The following is a 21,477-nucleotide window of genomic DNA, read 5'->3' as shown; positions in this document are numbered from 1 at the left end:
TCTCGATGCCGCCTGTCCCCAGGCACCATGCTTGAGCCTCAAGCACTCTCTGGTCAATCAGCCTCTGAGTCCAACTTTTTCTTCACGACGCTCACATGTTCCCATGGTTTTCCCTGAACTTCCCTGGGAGTGTCCTCACACCAGCTGCTGTGTGAGCCCATGTCTTCAGTGGCTTTTATTTTCTATAACAAACGTAGAGGAGGCCCCTGGGAGCCAACGAGCTCTGAGATGTTCTCCTTTGCTCCTGACATGCAGAAATGTAAACTGTCTAGGTAAATATCAGGAAGGGGATTTTGAGGGAAATAGAGTCATGCAAGCTTGTCGAAGCATTAGGTCATCTGAAAGTGAGGAAAAGAGAAGGCATCCTCCCCTCCTGACCGATGGAGACTTTGCACTGTACACTCATGGACACCGCATGAGAGTGGCTGTCCCGGGAAGTGTCCATGCTCTGGGGATTGTCATTACTGGTCTCTTTTCCAGGAGCGAACATTTCTTAGTATGCCTCCTGGTCTGGGTCGAATGTGAACGCCCTCTTTGATTTCTTTGTAAGAGTCACTCCTTTTTTTTCCTAAAGTGTATGTCTTATCTGGACATTACACCACCAAAAGCAATCCGTGAAGCCTAAACACGTGAAATCAATCAACCACCTACTAGAAACATCTTGGTTCATTGAGGTATGAAAGAGTTTCCCTTTATCTCAGTGAAACAAGGTGAGATCTCTAAGTCACCCTCAGACGGGCTGCAGAATAATGGTGACCAAGATGAGAGAAAGAGCAGTAAGGGCATGTGACACAGAGTGCTATGGACATCTTGAACTGAAAATTTTGACAGGCAGGCATAGAAGACGCGAGACTCATCGAACAATACACCTAGGGAGATCAGGTGACACCGTTTCACTGACACAGACACTGAGAGAGAGAGAGAGAGAGAGAGAGAGAGAGAGAGAGAGAGAGAGAGAGAGAGAAGCAGAGAACGGGGACATCCTCACGTGCACGGTGCACTGTAAAAGAGTAACAAGAAACACCTCATCGAAGAGGACATGAGGAAAGGAATTGTTACAGAGGGAGTGAGCCAGAAAACTCACAAATTGATCAGGTCATTACCCCTGGATTGTGACGGGCTAGGGCCCATTGGAACTGGCATTGAAGAGAGGACAGCACGGGCAAATCAAACCCATGGAACCTCACCTGGGATAACCCCCTATCTCTTTCTGTGCCTGACTCATTTCACTTAATATAATCCTCTCAAGGTCCATCCATGTTGTTGCAAATGGCACTATTTCATTCGTTTTTATAGCTGAGTAGTATTCCATTGTGTAGTTGTACCACATTTTCTGTATCCACTCATCCGATGATGGACGTTTGGGCTGGTTCCAACTCTTGGCTATTGTAAAGAGTGCTGCGATGAATATTGGGGAACAGGTGTACCTTCGACTTGATGATTTCCATCCCTCTGGGTATATTCCCAGCAGTGGGATAGCTGGGCCACATGGCAGATCTATCTGCAATTGTTTGAGTAACCTCCATACCATTTTCCATAGAGGCTGCACCATTTTGCAGTCCCAGCACAATGTATCCCACCATTCTATATACTATTTTTATGAAGTGCAACTTCTTATTTAGATTCCATAGATGACTGAAATAGCGTGGCATTTGTATTTCTGTTTCTGAAATTTTACTCATAATTTCCTGCAATGTTATCCATGTTGTTGCATATGACAGGTTATTGTTTTTAATGGCTGAATAGTATTCCATTGTGAATATGTGCCATATTTTATTATTCATCTATCCATTCCTGAAAACTTACCTTGATTTAACGTCTTGGCTATCGTAAATGGTGATGCAACAAACATGAGATTGCAGATATCTTTTCAAAATACTAATTACATTTTCTTTAAATATATTCAAATTAGTCTGTTCCTTGACCATTTTGTTCTACTACTTTTAATAGTTCAAGTAAATTTCATACTATTTTATATAATAGTTGTACTTAAATTTTATTTCCACTGAAACTGTGTGTGAGCGTTTTCTTTTCTCCACATTCTCATCAACACTTATTGGCCATTTTGATAATAGTCACCCCAGCAGGAGCAAGATGATATATCATTTTGGGTTTGATGTGCATTTTCCTGATGAGTAGTGAAGCTCAACATTATTTTCATATACCTGTTTTTCTGTTGTATGTCTTCTTTTGAGAAACGTCCATTTAACTCTTATAACTATTTTTAATTCGGTGTTTGTTTTATTACTATTGAGTTGTTTAAAGGTTGTTATATACACATATTTTGGGTGTTAACCTTTATAAGATTTATAGTTTGAAATTTTATTTTTATATTCTGTAGATTGGCTCTTTACTCTTCTGATTTCCTTTGCTAGTTTAGTTTGATGTAATCCCAATTGTTTATTATAGTTTTGGTTGCTTCTGCTTTTAGACGCATCCCTGAAATCATTACTCAGCCTGATGTCATGAATTTTCTTCAAGACTTTATGGCACAGCCCTGCATTGTCTTGTAATATTTTTATAGTTTATAGTCTTACACTTAAGTTTTTATCTACTTTGAGTCAGTTTTAATAGAAGGTCACAAACAGGGGTCTAATTTTTTCTGCAGGTAGATATCCAACACATTTGACAGTACTTCTTTCTCATTGTGTGTCCTTGGCACCTTTGTCAAAAATCATATGGCTATGAATAAGTTTATTTTGAGTCTCTCCATACTGTCTCATGTTTTGTTTCCTTGTTTTGTTTTAATACTAGTCCATTTCTGTTTTGGTTACTATAGCTTTGTAGTATATTTTAAAGTAAGGTGAGGTAACCCCTCCACTTTGTTCTTTTTGTGAAAGATTGCTTTTCTTTTTCGGTTTTATTGGGGGGATTATACAAATTTTAGGACTTTTTTTTCTGTTTTTCTGAGAAATTTCTTTGATATTTTGATAGACATTGCATTTCTGTCTACATGGCTTTGGGTAGTGTGGATTTTTGAACAATATTTAGTTTTACAATCCACAGACACAAACTATCTTTTGATTTTTGAGTCTTTCTAAATTTTCTTCATGAATGTTTTATGTTTTTTATTGTATAGATCTATTAGCTCTTTGGTTATATTTTCCTAGCCTTTTTGTACCACTATAAATATAGTTGTGTTCTTGTCCTTGTTTTTCCAGATAGTTAACTAGAGTATAAAGATGTTACTATGTCGTGTATGTTAGTTTTGTGTGCTCCAATTTTACTAACTTTATTTATTATATCTCACAGTTCAGGGGTGCAGTATTTAAGATTTTTATATGTAAGACAGTATTATCTGGAATGAGAAAAAGTTTAACTTGTTATTTTATTTTTTTTTTAAGTTCAGATGCCTTTAATTTCTTCCTCTTTGCTAATTGTTCTGGCTATCCAGGAAAATGTTGAATAGCATTTTTGTCTTGCTTTAAATCTAAGTAAAGTAACTGTAACTTTTCTTTACTCAGAGTGATATTATTTGTGACTTTGTCATATATGGCTTTAATTATACGAAAGCACATTTCTCCTACATCTAATTTGTTTGTAGTTTTTAATCATAAAAATTGTTTAATTTTATCACAAGATTTTTTTGGCACCTATCAAAATAATTATAGTTTTGTGTTTTAATTCTGATAATGTGATGAATCATGTTTATTGATTTGCATGTGTTTAATCATCTTTGCATCCCTGGGATAAATTCCAGTTGATCACATTAAATAATCTTTTTAATGTTCTGTTGAATCTAATTTGCTAACATGCTAACATCTTGTTGATAGTTTTTGCCTCTACATTCATTAGGTTAGGTAATTAGTGTGTAACTTTAGTTGTTTTGGTTGTTGTTTTGTCCTTGTATGGCTTTGTTATCAGAATAATTCTAGCATTATAGAATGATTTTAAAGTACTTCTTCCTTCTCAATTTGAAAAAAAAAAGTGAGAAGAACTGGCATTTTACGTTTTAAAATTTTTGGTAAATTTCAGCAGTTGAGCTGTCAGAGACCCTGGGCTTTTTAATTTAATTTTATTTTTTGTTGTTTATGTTCATATTTTTTTCGCTATTGAAATATAACTGATTACACATATTTGTGGGAAACAGATTGATATCAGTACCTATGTACCTATGTGATGATCAAATCAGGATAACTAGTACATTCATCATTCTTTGTGACCCTTTTCCACTTTCTCACTAATCTTTCTCCCCCTCCCACATTTCCACCCCTAGTAACCACAGTTATGTTCTCTCCTTTTGAAAGTTCTTTATTGTGATTGTTGTATTTTTACTACTTATTTATTTATTTGTTTTGTAGATCCCATTCATGAGTGAGGACATGTGGTATTTCTCTTTCTGGTGCCTGGATTATTTCACTTAGCATAAATTTCACTAAGAGTGAAGAGATCCTTGTGAAATGTGGAAGGAAGAAATGGAAACACAGAAAGAAGAACAGGGCATCCAGCCTCAGCCACACTGCAGTATTCTGGCCTTGAACCAGGTAGAGAGAAGGTAAGCTGGAAAAGACCTCAACAATTCCCATGACAACCACAAATGCCAGTGATCGCCTACTTGGGGTAGTCTCCAAATAGTTTTGGATCTGAACTCATTCAGCACTTGCTCTCTACTTCCCAGGTGGGCAGACAGACATGCTGAGTGGGAAATGCACTGAAAGTGGAGTGGTTCTGCACATTTGTGGCCAGCCTTGCATAGCCGGCAGCAGCTGAATCAAGAAGTGACCCATGGCCCATAGCTGAACTAGTAGCAGCCATGGCTCTCACTATGACCCTCCACATGGTCACATGAGTGACACCAGCAGGTCCGTGATCCTAAGTACATGGTAGCTGGACCCCTGTGCTGGGTTGAGTGTGCCTGAGTCTCTTTGTCTGGAGACACTGTTAACATTCTATAGTTCTCAGGTGTTAGCAGGACCAAGGCATAAGCTGCATGGAGCCTAGGGCAGACAGAAAAACTGAGACCCTAGAGACTGAAATCACTCAGTACTCCTCCACCCAAGGTGAGCAGGCAGACTGACTGAGCAGAAAGTCTGCTGGAATTCAGCAGGTCCCCACATTCACAGTCTGCCTTGTGTGACCCATGGGGACTCAGGCCTTGGGTGCCCACATGGCCAATGGATAACTTAGCAAAAGCCTCACTGTAGAGGATTCTTAAAGCAAATGTACTTCACAGGGCCTGGTTTTTCAAAGCCTTGCGGTTTCCAATATTGACCTTGAAGAGGACTGGAAATTTTCCTCAGGCTACAAAGTCTCCATTGTAAGATAAAGATTTGTGGCACAGCAAGGTTGCTGGCTCAAGGACAGACCAGTTACTGATTGTTATGTAAAGATACTGAGAAATTGCTGTAAGAAGGTATGTTTGCTAAGATCAAGCTTTTGTTGATAGGGCCACTTATTTGCCTTATTGGGATGTCATCTTATTTCTTTCACTGAAAGTTACCAGCCTACCTATATTGTTAAACTATAACTCCACCTATGTTCTCTTCCTGTAACTTCCTGGTCTGGAAAATAAATGCAGGAAGAGAACCCCAATTTGGGGTTAATTTCCCAAGGAAGGGATGCCTCTCGCTTGAGAGTCCTGGGAAGATTAACCACTTTGTGGTCTCTCACGGGTCAGAAGGGATGGGCTTTGAGTAATCCTTTGCATCCAGGGGAAGTAGGGTGACAAATCCATGGGGGACACCTCACTTCCCTCCAGGGCCATCCACATACTTACATGGCTACTGGAATCCCAGCCATTTGGAGCCTAGACCCCTGAACTATAAGGGGCAAGTTTGGATCCCTTCGTCTGGAGGAGCTTCCTGCATTCTACAGTGCTCACATAGGCACCAGCAAGGTCAGGACACAGGCAGCTTGGAGCCTAGGACAGATAGAGTAACCTAAACCCCAGCATCTGAACTCACTCAACACCCTTCTCCCCAGGCAAGAAGGCAGACTGGCTGAGCAGAAAATCCTCTGGAGTGTAGCAGATCCCCACAATCACTGTCTGCCTGGCGTGGCCCATGCAGGCTGAGCCCATGGGTGCCTGCACAGCCCACAGTTAACATGACAGAATTCCTGCCTCCCCTGCAACACGACACATGGTAGCATAGGTGCTGGTAGGGCCCAAATCCCAGCTAACTGGAGCCTAGACTCCTATGCTGGACCCAGAGAATCTGAGTCCCTTTGCCTAAAGGCACTGACTGCATTCTGCAATGTTCATTCAGATGCAGGTGGGACCAAGGTGCAGGCTGTCTGGAGACTAGGACAGATGGAAGGACTGAGACACAACATCTGAACATAGGCAGCACTCACTCCCCAAGCCAGGCCTCGATAGTTCTGCTAGGCTCAGGTGAAAGCTTGTTGGCTCACATTGGTCTCAACAGTTATTGAATAGCAGCTTTCTGTTTTTACAGCATTCCTCCAGACAGGTGCTGGAGGAATCATTCACATAGGCATAGTTCCGGCTCAGCTGAGCCCGTGGCCCTCTACAGACCTACCAGGGACTGCTACAAAAGTATACATCTATGCACTGACTGACAGCAGATCATGAATCCCAACAAGAAACCCACCTCATCCAGACACTGCTGAATGACCCTCCACCTAGGTGACAAAGACATCCACTGACAACTCTGATTGAATACAGTTGAAAAAGTTACCTGAAGGCTGCACTACCACTCACCCAGATCCAAAATTAAAACGTTCAACCCAACTGACAATATAGAGTATTTCTGAAGGAAAGTCTCTGCATAAAAAGCCATGCCTAGAATTAAATGCAGTGACTATGCCACCAGAAGCCTAAAAGTCAATGCAGAGATATGAGACACAAGAACAAACAGGGAAGCTTGACTCCTCTAAAAGAAGACTGTAATTCTCTAGTACCACACCACAAACAACAGGAAGTTAATGATTTGCCTGAGTGGGAATCCCAAAGGGCAATACTAAGGAAATTCAAAATGATGGATTAAAAAAATAGAAACCACAATTAATTCAAGAAGAAATTTGAGGACATGTATAAGAAGTTCAACAAAGAGATACAATTGATTTTTTTTTTTTTTTAAATCAAGCAGAAGCGGAAACTGAGAGGATAAACAGCAGGAAAGAAGTGGAAGAAGGAATCTCCAAACTAGAAGTCAGGCATTTTGAATTAATACATTTGGGAAAGAAAGAAAAAGAGAAGAAAAGAAAAAGGAATTTTGAAAAAGAAATTCCCTACAAATAGAAACTGAAAATGTGCAGGAGTTGCCATCCTTAGATAACATAGATTTCAAACCAAGAACCATAAAAAGAAAAAAAAAAAAAAGACAAGGGTAGTATATAATATATAATATTAATATATAAAAGAATCAATGCAGCGAGAAGATATAACAATCATAAATATATATAAACCCAACATAAGAGCACACAGATATATAAAACAATTTTATTGGATATAAGGGGAGAAATTGACCCCAACCCAGTAATAGCAGGGACGTTAGTATGCCCCTTTTCACTGTGTGATGGAGATGCAAAGATTGGTCAGAGCCCAAATATTAAGAGCATTGAGAAGCCCAAAGGGACTGCACTGAGAAAACTCCCTCAAGAAGGGAGTAACAAGGCACAGCCACATCAATATTTGCTTCAGCTTTTATTGTAAAGACAAGGAAATACAAGAGAAAAAACAAATTAATCAGTCATTTAACAAAAGAATGAAAAGAAATTGGGTATGGGGAAATTTCTGGAAAACATCTTGAGAAAAAAGGAAAGGGAGTAAAGCTGGACAAGAAATGACCTTAATCAATGACTTTCTTATCTAATCTAGCAGAAACTATTTACTATTTTCAGCACATGCTGTTTTCAGGGCTTAGGTTCTGCATAACTGCATTTAGGATTTTTGCCTTTTGTGCACTCCCTGTTCTTTGTCAAGCCTATGTGCTCCCACATATCCCCCTTTTTTTGTTTAAGCAAAATCTAAATCAATAGGGTGTCTGAAGTAGGTTCAGGAAGTGAGTAATATGGAATCTTTTGAAGTACAGTCAGCATGGCTTCTGCATGGAGAGTTCTTTGGAGAAAGGTGCATAGTGCCTTCAGCACTTAAAGAAAACACAGTAAAAATAATGTACCAATACCAGCAATAATCTATATTCTCACATTGAGTCCTGAAAACCAATTAGCAGGCTAAAGCCAATGATCAAAAACATTTAACTGATTGATGGTTGCATTTTGTGTTTCCTCTTGAAGTTGAAGGATCTTCTTCTGGAGCTTATATTTAAGATTATCTCTACTCAAATCAGAGTGAAAAGCTCCATGTAATAACCATTGTACATCCTCCCAAAATGTAGAATTATCAAAAAGAACAGGAGTGATACATATCGATCAATATCCAGCATCACAGTTAAGTTGACTTTGTGTCCAAAGTGCTTGCTGATATGCACCTAACCAAGATACAGTGGCTTCTAAGGCACTTAGTCTTTGTAAAATATCTTGGGCAATTTTTGTTTGAGTTAAATGTTCAGAAGTTAAATTTTTAAAAGAACCATTTGTTTTTTGAGCTGTCTGAATTAAATGAGGCAATGCAACCACAGTTGTCACAGCTGTAGGTGCAATTATTGAGGAAATAAGAATGCCCCAAAATCTCTTATGGTGAACTCATTCTAGAGCAGAAATTATTTGCTCCAGGGCAGAATTCCCCATCCATTTATGAGTAAGTTTAATTGGTAACCAGGCTTCTGCTCTTTGTTTTAACACAAAGACATGAGTACTATTAAGGGCAGAGATATTAGAATGTGCGTTGCCAGGAGTAAACCATGTTTTATTGGAAGGAAAGGCGATGTTAAAACCTTGAGTATGGAAACCTGTAGAAGTAAAATTAGTTATAGTAACATTAGGTTCCTGAGAGGTGATAGTAAATATGTATGATCAGGATGTGCATATCATAAGAGAGTCACTGGTGTCATTTGGCTATCCATGTAATTTCTCATTTCTTTGAAATTCCCCTTGTCAGATAGTATGAGGGAAAAATGGAGTAGCTAAACACCTAGTAGACTTTTTTTAAAAAAATGGAAGTATAATATTAATTACAGCAAAGCCTCAGAAGAGGACCTGCCAACCCAGGATTCCATTGAGATGACTGACCAGAATAATTAAAAAGAGTATAATTCCAGGTGGTATTAGAATCCAGTACCAACAAATCACATGGACCCCAATTTTCTAAAGTCCAATTATTACACAATGTGTTTTCTGTAAAATTGGTACAGTGGCAAGAAATCCAATTAAAGTCTTGAACATCTCTAATAGACCTCCCAGGATGAGAACAATCAGGAATATTGGGTTTAGAATGCTTGTCTCCCCATTTAGAATTTCCACCAACTCCTGCAGTTTGAATAAATATTTGATGTTTTGCAGGTATAATATGATTAAAAGCTGTAAAAATGTGGTTCATATACCACTGTGGTCAAAAAGGAATGCAAAAGTCGCTAGCGATAAAATTAGTCACTATACATAAAGGCAATTCCTCAGCAAGGAAACACCAATTATGAAAAAGTTTGTGCCATCCATTATGATAACCCTTCGTACAGCCATTTATTCAGCAATCTTGTGAGGGGGAAGCCAGTCACCTCCAGAGTAAGCAGTATCATTAGATAACAGAAGAGTCTCTGAATCACCCCAAGTAAGCAAATCAAAAACAGGAGGATTCAAAACATGGGTCCAAAAAATATTATTGGTTACAGAAGCCTGAATAAAAAGGGAAAGCCCATATATCTTGAACAGGCATGCTACCTTTGGACCTCTGCAATTGATAGTTTTGTGAGCAAGCATGGCTACAAACAGGTTTTCTAGCATCTTTGGAGTCTGAGTGGTTTCTAGAGTGCTCTCCATCTGTGTGGTAAGCTTCTTTAAATCACTCCAAGGTGGACCAGAGGACAGCATTGTAGAGGTCAATCTTCCATTTCTTGTTCATCATTCCTGGGGGTGGTTATACAGTAGGATTCTGCAGTTCTGGAATTGGATTTATTCCCACATGGTGACACATGATATGGTGAATGGCCTTTGCTGCCATTGAAAGGAGGCCTACAGGAGAAAGAACAGAAGCATATCTTCTTCCCCATGTCTAACCATTTTGGCCCTTGTAAAGGATGTCAATACAAAATGAATGGTTTAGGCCTATCAGGAGGGGATGTGAAATGTTGATCCACCACTGTTAAATTTTGGGAACGACGATTTAAAATTTTTAGGGTAAATGATCTCTCATTAATTGTTCTTGGGGGATCCAACATCCTTCTGTGTTATCCCTTTTTTGTTTATTTAGTTGTGATTTGAGGAGACCATTAGCCCTTTCCACTATTGCTTGACCAGTGGGGTTATTTGGGATTCCCATAACATGTTTAATATTCCATGTATCACAAAATATTTGAAGGCCTTTGGAAGTATATGCAGGTCCATTGTCAGTTTTAATTTGAATTGGAATCCCCATAGTAGCAATAGCAGAGAGAAGATGTTTTCTAACGTTTTATTGTTTCCCCTTTCTGTGCTCAACAGTAACATGTAGATATTTAAGATGCCCAAAAGGGTCATAATGAGTGACATCTATTTGCCATATTTCATCTCCTTTTAGTCTACGGGGATTTATGCTTCCAGGGGAGGTCATTTAGAATATCTTTGGCGAAGCTCCATTGGCGCAATCGGTTAGTGCGCGGTACTTATAGAATATCTTTGGCAGTTAGATAGGCTCAAATAATTTATTGGTTTTGTTTATAGGGTGTTTAAGAGAATGAGCTAATGCTCCAGCCCCTCGATGAAAGAAGTGATGAGAAGCAATGGCCATTTGAAGGGTGATAATATGCATAACTAGTTTATCAGCTCAATTATTACCTTCTGTAATCAAACCTGGCAATCCTGAGTAAGATCTGATGTGACTTACAAAAAATGAGATGGTCCTGTTTTGAATTAATTTTTTCAATTGTCTAAACATTTCAAAAAGAGCAGGGTCATTTCCATTATGAATCAATGCATCTTGAATAACTTGTAAAGTACCTTCTACATAAGCAGATTGAGCCACAACTTTTAATACCTAATGAGGGAAAATGTAAGGCTGCAATAGCAGCTGCTAGTTCAGCTAGCTGTGTGGAGCAATGGTGAAGAGTTAGAAAAGGTTTCCATGAACCCTGTTCTTCTCAAGTAACAGATCCTTTGCTGGACTTTCCAGACCCATCTAAACAAATAGTTAAAACATCTGGATTTAACTGATCCTTGATAGCCAAAGATAGTGATTGAGGGTGAAAAGCTCTTTGGGTAATGATGAACCTAAGTATTTCCAAGGTTCTGTTTTTTCAGTTTTTTCAGGTGCTATCTGTAGGCCTACTTTATAGCTATGATGTAGAAAATGTAAATAAATTTGAGACCCTGGAGGTGAGCCCGCTGGAAGTGGCTGGCAGCAGCACCAGTCGGTGGAACCGCATGACTCCACGTGCCCCATCACCTCGCAGCCAGGTCAGATGCATAACTATATGAAAAAAAGTGTGGATTATTCCCTTGTAGAACAGAAACTGAAACCACTTCTCTTAACATAAATACATGTAACAACTCTTAAAATTCTCAATATTGACCATATCTTCTGGGATGTGAATTATCCTTAATAAAATACAGTTAACTTATATTTAAACCAAATTATGTTTTACAACTTGCTTAGTTTATCTCTCCTATGTGACAAATAGCAGTCTCTTCTCTCTTGCTCCTTTATGACATATTAATATAACATTCTAATATGTACAAGCTCATAAGGGAATTTCATCTTTTCAACCTTATCACATTCAATTATTGTTTAATTTTTAAAAATTTCCGATGCTTCTTTAGAACTCACAATTAACTTCACTACATTTTGGGAGAAAATGGTAACAAAAATAACAACCTCCTCAATTGTGAATAGCACAAATTTCCTAGAAGTTAAATTGATGTGACGATGTTGCCAGGCTGACACAAAAACTACAAAGCAGAGTCTTTGCTTGCTCTGGAGCATAATCTATGTAGGTGTAGTGTAGCTCCACTTATACCCAAATATGTTCTTCTACTCACCCCCAGAAAACTTAGTCACTTTGGCCTTATTTAAATTTATCTGCATATGCTTTAAAAATAAATTTCAGAGCTTGAATATAACTTTGTTTGAAGAAACAAATGGATATGATGTTAAAATCAGGTTTTCTTGATGTACATATGCTTTTAAGCCTAAATAGAAACTTACCAAAAATATTCTTATAAATTTTGTAAAATATTAGGATCCCACAACACAGTGAATTAAAAAATAATAAATAAACACAAATTCTATGCTATATTTTAAACAAAAGTAGATCAAAGCAAATGAGAATACGTCTAGGTGTGTTGGTTAGATGTAACTTCTAAAGTCGAATATACAAACTAGAATGCGTTAGAAGACAGTTACAGGGAAAATGAGATGACTCCAAATAAGGTGAATTTATGCATTCATTTGTTTATATACTTTTCCTCTCTTTCATCCCACAATTGTTTTGAGGTAGCTTATACAGATACATTAAGAGGCAGAAATTCAGATACAATAAAGCATTGAGATCAAGAAGAAAACAAAAACACGTAATAGTTATGTAGTAATGCAAGTTTTAAAGACTGTTTATGGTGGTGTGGATACATGGTCTTTAGAGTTCTAGAGTTTCCTGGCATCCATTTAGAAAATATGGTTGTTAATTTCATTCACATCCAAAATAAATAAATAAATAAATAAATAAATAAAAAGAAAGAAAGGAAGGAAGAAAGGAGAAATGCATACAAAAGACTTAGGTTCTTCCTGGCACTAGGCTTAAAAGAAATGACTCACATGGCTCTTTATAGTGGGAACACTGAGCAATGAAGAATCAGCATCCTCAACAGCATCTCAGCAATACATAAAATAACAAGGTCCTTATGCCACTTATGTAAGTGCCCTACGGCATGAAGCTCAGGACAAAACATTCCATGAAAATAATTCCTCCAAGAGCCACATCGCTGTTATATAAATGCAGTGTTTTCTGCACTTTTAGTTTGGTTCAGAGACAAAACCTAGGGAAACATGGGTGACTTGAGAGAGTCACTGGGGATGTTGAGGAAGCTTTGGCTGTGGGGATAGCAGGGCAAGGGTGCTAGCTGTACAGCAGAGTCTTAACTGAGAAGTTTGGAGGAGGCAGCCTGGGTTTAATTTCATTCCATCTATGCCACTTCCTGATGGTGTAACTTGAGCAAATGCTTGAAACGCTCTGTGCTTGTTTGCTTCTTCGTAAAATAGAGATGATGATCATATTCTACTTTATATAATTGTCATGAGGATAAGATTAGTACATACATGTAACGTCCCAAGAAAAGGGTCTGGCACTGTCAAATGTGTGATAAACGTTAGCTTTTACTTATATCTTCAAATACGAGAAAGGTTAGTTTGTGGAAGAGGATATAGGCTTGATCTGCTTGACTCTAAGCAGTGAAAATAGGATAAACACAGTCCTCATCCATGGACTTGATATTTTTAAATTCTCCTACTTGCTAAAATTTATGCATAACTGAAAAGCAATTATGGAGGGGCTGTTTTGGTCATTTGTGGACATATGCAGAACAAGGAAAAATCTGAATCACCCAGTGTGCCTGTTCCCAGCTGAGGTTAATAAAGCTACCTCTCAGACTGTAAATAAGTGTCCTATTCATACGTTCTCCTTACTACCACATTTTTCACATTTTTGTGTTTTTTGATGTTAATTTTGTTCTTTAAAATGACCCTCAAGCATAGTTTGGAAGTGCTGTCTGCTGTCCCTAAATGCAAGAATGCTGTGATGTGCCTTTGGAAAGAAGAGCTCTGGGAAGAAGAAAAAAATAATAAAAGGAAGGTGCTAGGACTGCAGAGACTGAGCGGCTGCTTCCAGAGTGGGTGGGTCCTTAACTGTGATGTTGAAACAAAATGACCGTTTATCCCTGATTATAGAGAGAGGAAGCCAGCAAGACTCACATTTCAGGCATGAATCTTATAGCTCTGAGAAAAATTAAGACAGTTATAAAAGATAAGTATGGTTTCATCATAATACAAATACTGAGGAATGACAAAACATTAAAGAATAATGCCTGGTTTTTATTAAATTTTAATTTAAAATTTAGCCAAAACTATAGCTATGTTTTTCTTGTTTTGTTGTTGTTAGAGCTCAACTAAGTTTTGAAGTCTTTGTGGTTAAAATTATGTTGTGCGAAGTGGGGTGTGCCTCATCGTACATGCAATGTTTACAACATGACAGACTCAAAATTAACATGGTCTTAATCAATGAGTTTTTACTTTGCACAATCCTTTTATACTTGAGGTAGTCCTAAAGCCAAATATAGTTTATTGAGCTTGCTATAAAACACTTTCTTGTAAACCCAGCACTGGTTTTGTTGAGAAAGAAGAATTATCACAGTATTGTAGTTCCACAACTGGTTATAGACCTCATTCCCAGTTTAGAGCTTAAACAGCGTATGCCCACAGATGAGGAGGGAGGGGCTCAGCCTTCTAATACTACTTTCTCTACATGTCTATTGAGACAGCTTTTGTAGAATATGCTCAAATAATTTCATAACTCAGTTTCTATGCAGTTGAAAGATTATTTCTCCAGAGTGGCCAGCAGTGCCTTTCCCTGAAATGGAATGTGAAAAAGTGTAATTGAGGATCCAGGGTAGAAAAGGAACCTTTTTCTCTGGGTGTGCATTTTCTACAGTGCAATGAAAATGTGTACACCCATTTTTTTCCAGCTATTTCTCGAAAATGGATTCTTTTTCTCTACTGCTTCACTTTTAACAGTTTACATATTGCTAATACCTTGGTGGAAACCAGTTTAGTTCACCTTTGCATCAAGTCTAATTACTTTTTTTAAAATATGGAATATTCACTGAAGTTAGAAAACAGAATAATAAAGTATACAACTTTTATTATCACCTCCCAGCTTTGGATGTAGACACTGTCAATCTCTTACAACCTACTCTGTGGCTTCCCTATTCTATCCCATTTTTCACCTTCAGACTCCATCACTATTCTGAGTTTGTGGCTGACCATATCCTTCATTCCTTTTTAATTTAAATGATTTTGTCACTTTGTGTATTTATAGACAACTTATATACTGTAAGATTTTATTTGCTTTATTGCTGATAACTCACGTTTGTGCTCAAATATATGTTTCTAATATTGTGTGTTGTTGCAGATAGCTATAATTCATTTATTTTCATCCAATAAATTCATAAAAGTTTATGTACCACAATTTGTTTACCTACTGTCTTATTCAAGGACATGACATGTAAGTCGTTTCCTGCTTTAGATATTACAGCATCTAAGTACCTGTATCCTGGCATGTTTGTTTCAGAGCAGAATCACTGAGTTGTGGAAAGTGCACGTGCTCATCTCTTCAAGGCAATAGCAAATTATCCTTCAGCGTGGTGGTACAACAAACATTCCCGCCAGCTGTATAAAAGAGTTCCATTGATACACATGCACACCAGCAATTGGAATCATCAGATATCTTAATGTTTGCCAATCTATCAGGTATAAGTGGAAATAGTGACTAATTACAGTTTAAAATTGTAGAACACCTCGATAATTATCAAGGATGAGCAATTTTTCTGTGTTTATGTTCCTTATCGTTTCTGAAAGAAAGTGATCCTAAATGCTGGGTACAGATCAATCTTCATTAAAGGAAAAGAATCTGCCAGGCTGCACTCAAAATGGGGAGCAGCGCTGGCGTCGGCGTGGGAGGGCTTATATAGGCTGTAAGTAAGGCTGATGTAATCAGGGAGAGGTTTGGTGCTGGTGTGGAAAATAAGTTTCTATTTCTCAGAAACCACAAGGTTTCTCATAAGGGAAAAGCTGGTGACCATTTTGTGCTCAGTGTGTGTAAAATGGCGCTAGTCATGTCCAAGATCCATTAGTTTACTCCTCAGCAAAATGCATATTCATGATTTTTTTAAAAAATGGACTTTATATTTTGGAGCATTTTTAGGTTTACAGTAAAATTGAGTAGAAGGTACAGAGATTTCCCATATGCCTTCTCTCCACACATATGCAGAGCCTCTCCCACTATCATTCCACCTGTTCACGACCTTTGTAAACTTCTCTAGTGATTCGTATCTGTCCTTCCAGAAAAGTCATCTATTTCCTAGTTTTTGGCTTGTCTTTTAACTCTTTTATGATGTCTTTTGAGGAACAGAAGATCTTAATTTAAATGTGTAGCCTATCAATTCTTTCTTTTATGGTTATCACTTTTCTGTTTTGTTTGCAAACCCCTATTCTACCCCAAGGCCATAAAAAAATATCTTCCTATACATTCGTTCAAAAGTTTTTCTAGTTTTGCCTTTCATATTTGAGGCTTTAATTCACCTGGAGTGAGTTATTGTGTCTAATAAAGTAAGGCTCTAATAGCATGCTTTTTCATAGCAATAATATAGTTCAAGATTAATCAGTATCTCAAATTCTTTCTCTCAAAATAGAAAGGCTGTAATAAACTTTAATTCTTGTCATTTGTTTCTTATATACATCCTTAATATTATCCATTATTTTAGTTCTGTTTTTATTTTCAAACTCTATAAATTTGGCAATATTTTCATGCAGATAATGTTTCATTTGTTTATGTGCATGCTTTTTAATTTCTTTGTTTTCCATTCTTATATCTCAAAGCTTACTTTAATAGAAATTTTTCTTTTTCCTGAAATTATCTAGGACATTGTAGGCTATTTGAAAGTATTTGTTTTCACTGTGAATTCATCATCTCCTGTGCCCAATCTAATCTGTTGGCTTTCTATTGATAATTCTGTTTTATTTTTATATTATGTTATGTTGAATCATAAAACGTGCCTTTAATAACTTTTTGCCATGCCTCATTTGTTACATAGTCTTGGGTAGTGTTCTGTCCTGAATATTTAATGTTTTAAGATGTGACTCCAGTTTTCATCAAGCCCATGGGCTTAAGATTTTATGAGTAACTTTTGTTACTATGCATAACTGTCAGCTGTCTTGAGTAGGGACATAGATAACAATTGTGTTTTAGAAATAAGTGTGGGTAACTTCAGTTTTGGAAAATAGGGAGTTTCCATATGGAAGTGATGAATAGGTAAATGTAAAGTACAGAACAGAGTCTAAGAATAGATCAATAGGAAGAACAACCAGATTATGACCCAAGTTGAAGTATTTGAACAAAGGCACTTCAGTTCCTAAGCTAAAACAAATGAAAAAAAATCACTTTGGTTGCATACAGTGAGAATGTGCTAAAAGTTATAATGCTTGTACTTGTAAGGGTAGGGTGAATTGCAGAGAGGGGAATTTGGGGTAAGGCATCAAATTTTTATTTTTTTATCTAGGATTTTGAAAAGTTGCATTGTTTCTACTAATACTAAGATAGAGCATTGTGAACTCTATGAGTTTGGTTTTAAAACGTGAGATCTGTCACTTTAAATAGAACCCAGTACTGGAGAATCATCAGTAGTTCCATCATCAGAAACAGTATAAAACCACTAACCAAGACAGCTCTGAAGCTGTGGGGTGGGAGGTACCAAATTAGCTGGGAATTCTTATACCAGCTACTGAGTGCAGAGCCATCAGGGCAGTAAGAATGTACTGGGGTAAACAAAAAGGAAAGAAAAAAAAATCGCATGCTTAATCAGGAGCAAATGGACACAGGTGTAAGACGGATCTGGTAGCTAATACCAGGTAGCAAAAAAGAAAGAGCTGGAGAAGATAAATGCCATGCCCTAAATGTAGGCCAATGCTGGTAGTCAAACAATTAAAATGAGTAAGATTTGGATATATAACCATAGACACAGATACTCAAATAAAGGCACAAGGTACTGAACTGAGTGGAAGTCATAGAAATATTGAGGTGTATACATACAAAATTCCAGATGAATTCGGCTTGATGGATAGGTACTATGTTTTGTCTGCCTTCTTGTCCCTGATTGCAGATGTTTTTGTCCCTGGACTTCAAGATTTTAATACTTTCGACTTGTGCGAGAGTACACAAGATTGTACTTTAAAAACGGTAAATGCCCTGCACATCACAGGTGCTTAATAAATGTTTATTTAAATGTTTATATAATTTAATTTGGTTCTATTACAGTGCTCAACTGAATTTCACACTGTAATATAACCAAATGAGGAATATGTGTTATTGATTAATAGATTAAAGTGAAGGAAGTATAAAAGGAAGAAAGGGGTAAAGGGAGAGGGAGAAAGATCATGGAAGGAGGAAAGAAAGGGAGTAAATGAATTATTTTCTACATCTTGAGTCACAATATTATTCAAAAAGTTTTTTGATATTTTAAAAAATTGGGGGGGATAGAAAGTAGAAGAGTATACAGAAGGATCTCATGACAAGAATGATTTTTAATTTCCAATTGGAATATATCTGTAGAATAAAAGGTGAGCATATAGCAGGGGCAGGGGAGTTTAAACACCAGTGAGGTACATAGATAAGCATCTTGTGTGTAATTGGCTCTTCATAGCTTATGTGAAGCAGGTTCACTGTGCATTGGTTACCAACATATCTGAGTCTTGTGAGACAGAACACCCATGCATATAACAAGCTGTATAAAGCAGATTTATTACATAAATATTGGTAGCAAGGGACAACCAAAGCCTAGGATTCATTGACAGCTGATCCCTAAATGTTCAGTAAAGCTGCCTGGAATAGATAAAGTCTTATCTGTGTGTGTCCCACTTGTACTGCAGCTGAGGGACCCCAGAAAGCAGACCATCACTGGTTTTATAACCTGGGATCTCAGGAAACACTGGGCTAAAGTGTTGAAAGAAATTCTGTTTTGAGAGGAGTTGGGAATAGAGCCCAGGTTGCTGAAGTCAGTTCCTCCCTATCGTAGGATGCTGCATTCCCAGCACCCTATACAGACATTCTTGAGAACTACAAGGAAGGAAGAAAGAGAAGTGGGTTGGTCCAAGGCCACCCGGAGAAATCTCCTGCACCTCCTGGTATAAACTCAAAATTGCCTTTAAGAGTGAAAAATAAAATCATCATGAGACTAGAAGATAAGATTGAAGACTATTTTTTTTTTTTTTGGAATCACTGAAATGGGAAGGACTATGACCCCAAATTCAAAAACCATAAAGGAATACATTAATGTAGTTTAACTACATACAGTATAAATTCAAAATCTCACCAAGGAAGTAGCTAGGAGTAAAGCAGCAGATCTAAAGAAGAGGATGAGTTGGTAAAGGGAAATAGATCAACTACATTGTATATTGATCAAGTAAAATAAAAAAAAAATTAAAGTTAAATTTTTTCTAAAAAATAAAAGAATAATAGCAAAATAAAATAAAGAAGAGGACCTAAGAGAAAAACAGGGCGTAGTGACCAGAGACCAGGGAAACATGGATGACTCAGCAGATATCAATGTGGTGAGATAATATGGAGCAAGCACCAGGTGGAAGATTGTGTTTTCTTCTAGATGAGAGTGTGATGAAAAATGACATGCCCACAAAGACATGGCAGTATGTTAGCCTCCTAGAACTTAGTCTTATAGCTTGGATCTGAGGAAAAAGAAAATACCTAAATTGATCAATTTATCCTGTTTTAACTGAGTTAGCCTGAAGTGATTAAATTTTCACTCTCAGGCCAAATGGAACTCGAAAAATAAATTAGATTCAGTTTTTAATTTTTTTTAACATAAAAATTTCTTTATAGTAAATAGCACCAAAAATAAAGTTCCAACATTTCTTGAAAAAGATTATTTAATTTTACGACAAAAAATTAAAACTTTTGTAAATATATCATCAATAAAGTCAAAAATATGAACAAAACATTTAGAAAAAGTATTTGGAATGTATATCACAAACAATAACTAATCTTAATATTTAAAGAGCTACTAAAAATCAGTAAGAATAAAGGCATACGATCCAAAAGAGTATGAGTAAAGACTAATCATGAAAAAAACCCAAAAATTTATCAAGTATTATTATATAAATCACATTCTAATGCCAAAATCTGGCAACACAGTTTGTTGATAAATCTGTGGGGAAACATGTGCTCTTAGATATTACTAATGGAAGTAAAATAGATTTTTACAAGCATTGGGGCAATTAGGCAATATCTATCAAAATTACAAATGCATAATAATATGAACCAGCAGAACATCCTATACATTTATTTGCATTTGTGTATAATGAATGCTTACTATATTTTATAATGCAGCATTGTTTTTAATAGTAAATGATTGGAATTGATTCTATATTCATAAATGAGGGACCAATTAAATAGATTAAGAAAAATCAATATGTAAAAAAATTAAGAAACATTTTAAGTAGTAATATGGGAAGATTTCTTAAGTGAAAACTTTACTCACAAGGTATGAGTAGGTATTTTAAAATTTTTGAACGTGTAAATTTATCACCTATTTAAATGAATTCTTAAAATGAGAGAAATTACTATATATAAGCATGCAAATAAAACAAAAACTGATTTGAGTGTTTTCTTATTTGAGGAGCAATGAAAGGAAAAATTCAAAATTTGACAGTACACAGTGTTGACAAGACTCTGGAAAAATAGGAAATCTTGTACGTAGCTGGTCTGCCAATCCTGCAGCTTTATCTCAACCTGCTTAACTTTTCTCTTAACAGAGATTGTCTCCCACTATAATAGATGAAAATTCCAGCTACTTGCTGTTTCAGACAAACTTACAGCTAGCATATGAGCATGCAAACTAGTACAGACAAACAGGACCTGACAGGATATTTGGGATTTGCTTTTTTCCATTCTAATAGAAAGCATCACACAGAAGGAGAGCACTCTCCTCTCTGCAGGAGTTTTTTACTGTAGCAACGATCTTGTAGTATACAGGGACAAGCTACAAATGACTTGCTTTCAGATAGTGTATTATATGAAAACGGCACATCTGTCTTTTTAGCCAGATGTGGAGTATGTTATTGCAGCTATAAGAATTCTGATATATAAATTTTATCAGAAAATGGATCAAATGTTAAACATGGAGCAACTTCAACTTATTGTTGTAACTGTTTTCACAGGGTGGAAGAGGATTAGAGGGAGTAAACAATTCTATTTTATATAGGAGTGTTTTCGCTTTGTTTTAACAGCATTGCTCCTTACTTGTGTGGTTTAGGTACATATGGTTTTAATTTTACCATCAAATGTAATTTGTGGGCATAACAAATGTTAATCTAATTTACTGAATGAATGGGGAATTTGAGAAAATAGCTTCTCAGTGAACAATGATAATCCTGAGGGTAGTCTCCTTTACATCTTTGTTGATTTTATCTATTTCAGATGTCAGCACCTCTGTGATTTGGGCACTGGAAATAATGATCATTCAGATCAGAATCATATTACTGGTCTCTCTCCAAAGCTATCCAGTGACTAAGAATTGACTTGTGAAAACCCAATCCATCTATAAATCCATGCAACCTGTGCAAAATTACTCTTCCCTTATAAAAGTCAGTTAAGTTTACCTTCAAAGCAAAATTGTTTTTCAGGTTTTCAAGTTTATACCCTAAAGTCA

Source organism: Cynocephalus volans, unplaced genomic scaffold (assembly GCF_027409185.1).
Source record: "Cynocephalus volans isolate mCynVol1 unplaced genomic scaffold, mCynVol1.pri scaffold_35, whole genome shotgun sequence".
Classification (NCBI taxonomy): Eukaryota; Metazoa; Chordata; class Mammalia; order Dermoptera; family Cynocephalidae; genus Cynocephalus; species Cynocephalus volans.
This window is presented reverse-complemented; position numbering follows the sequence as displayed.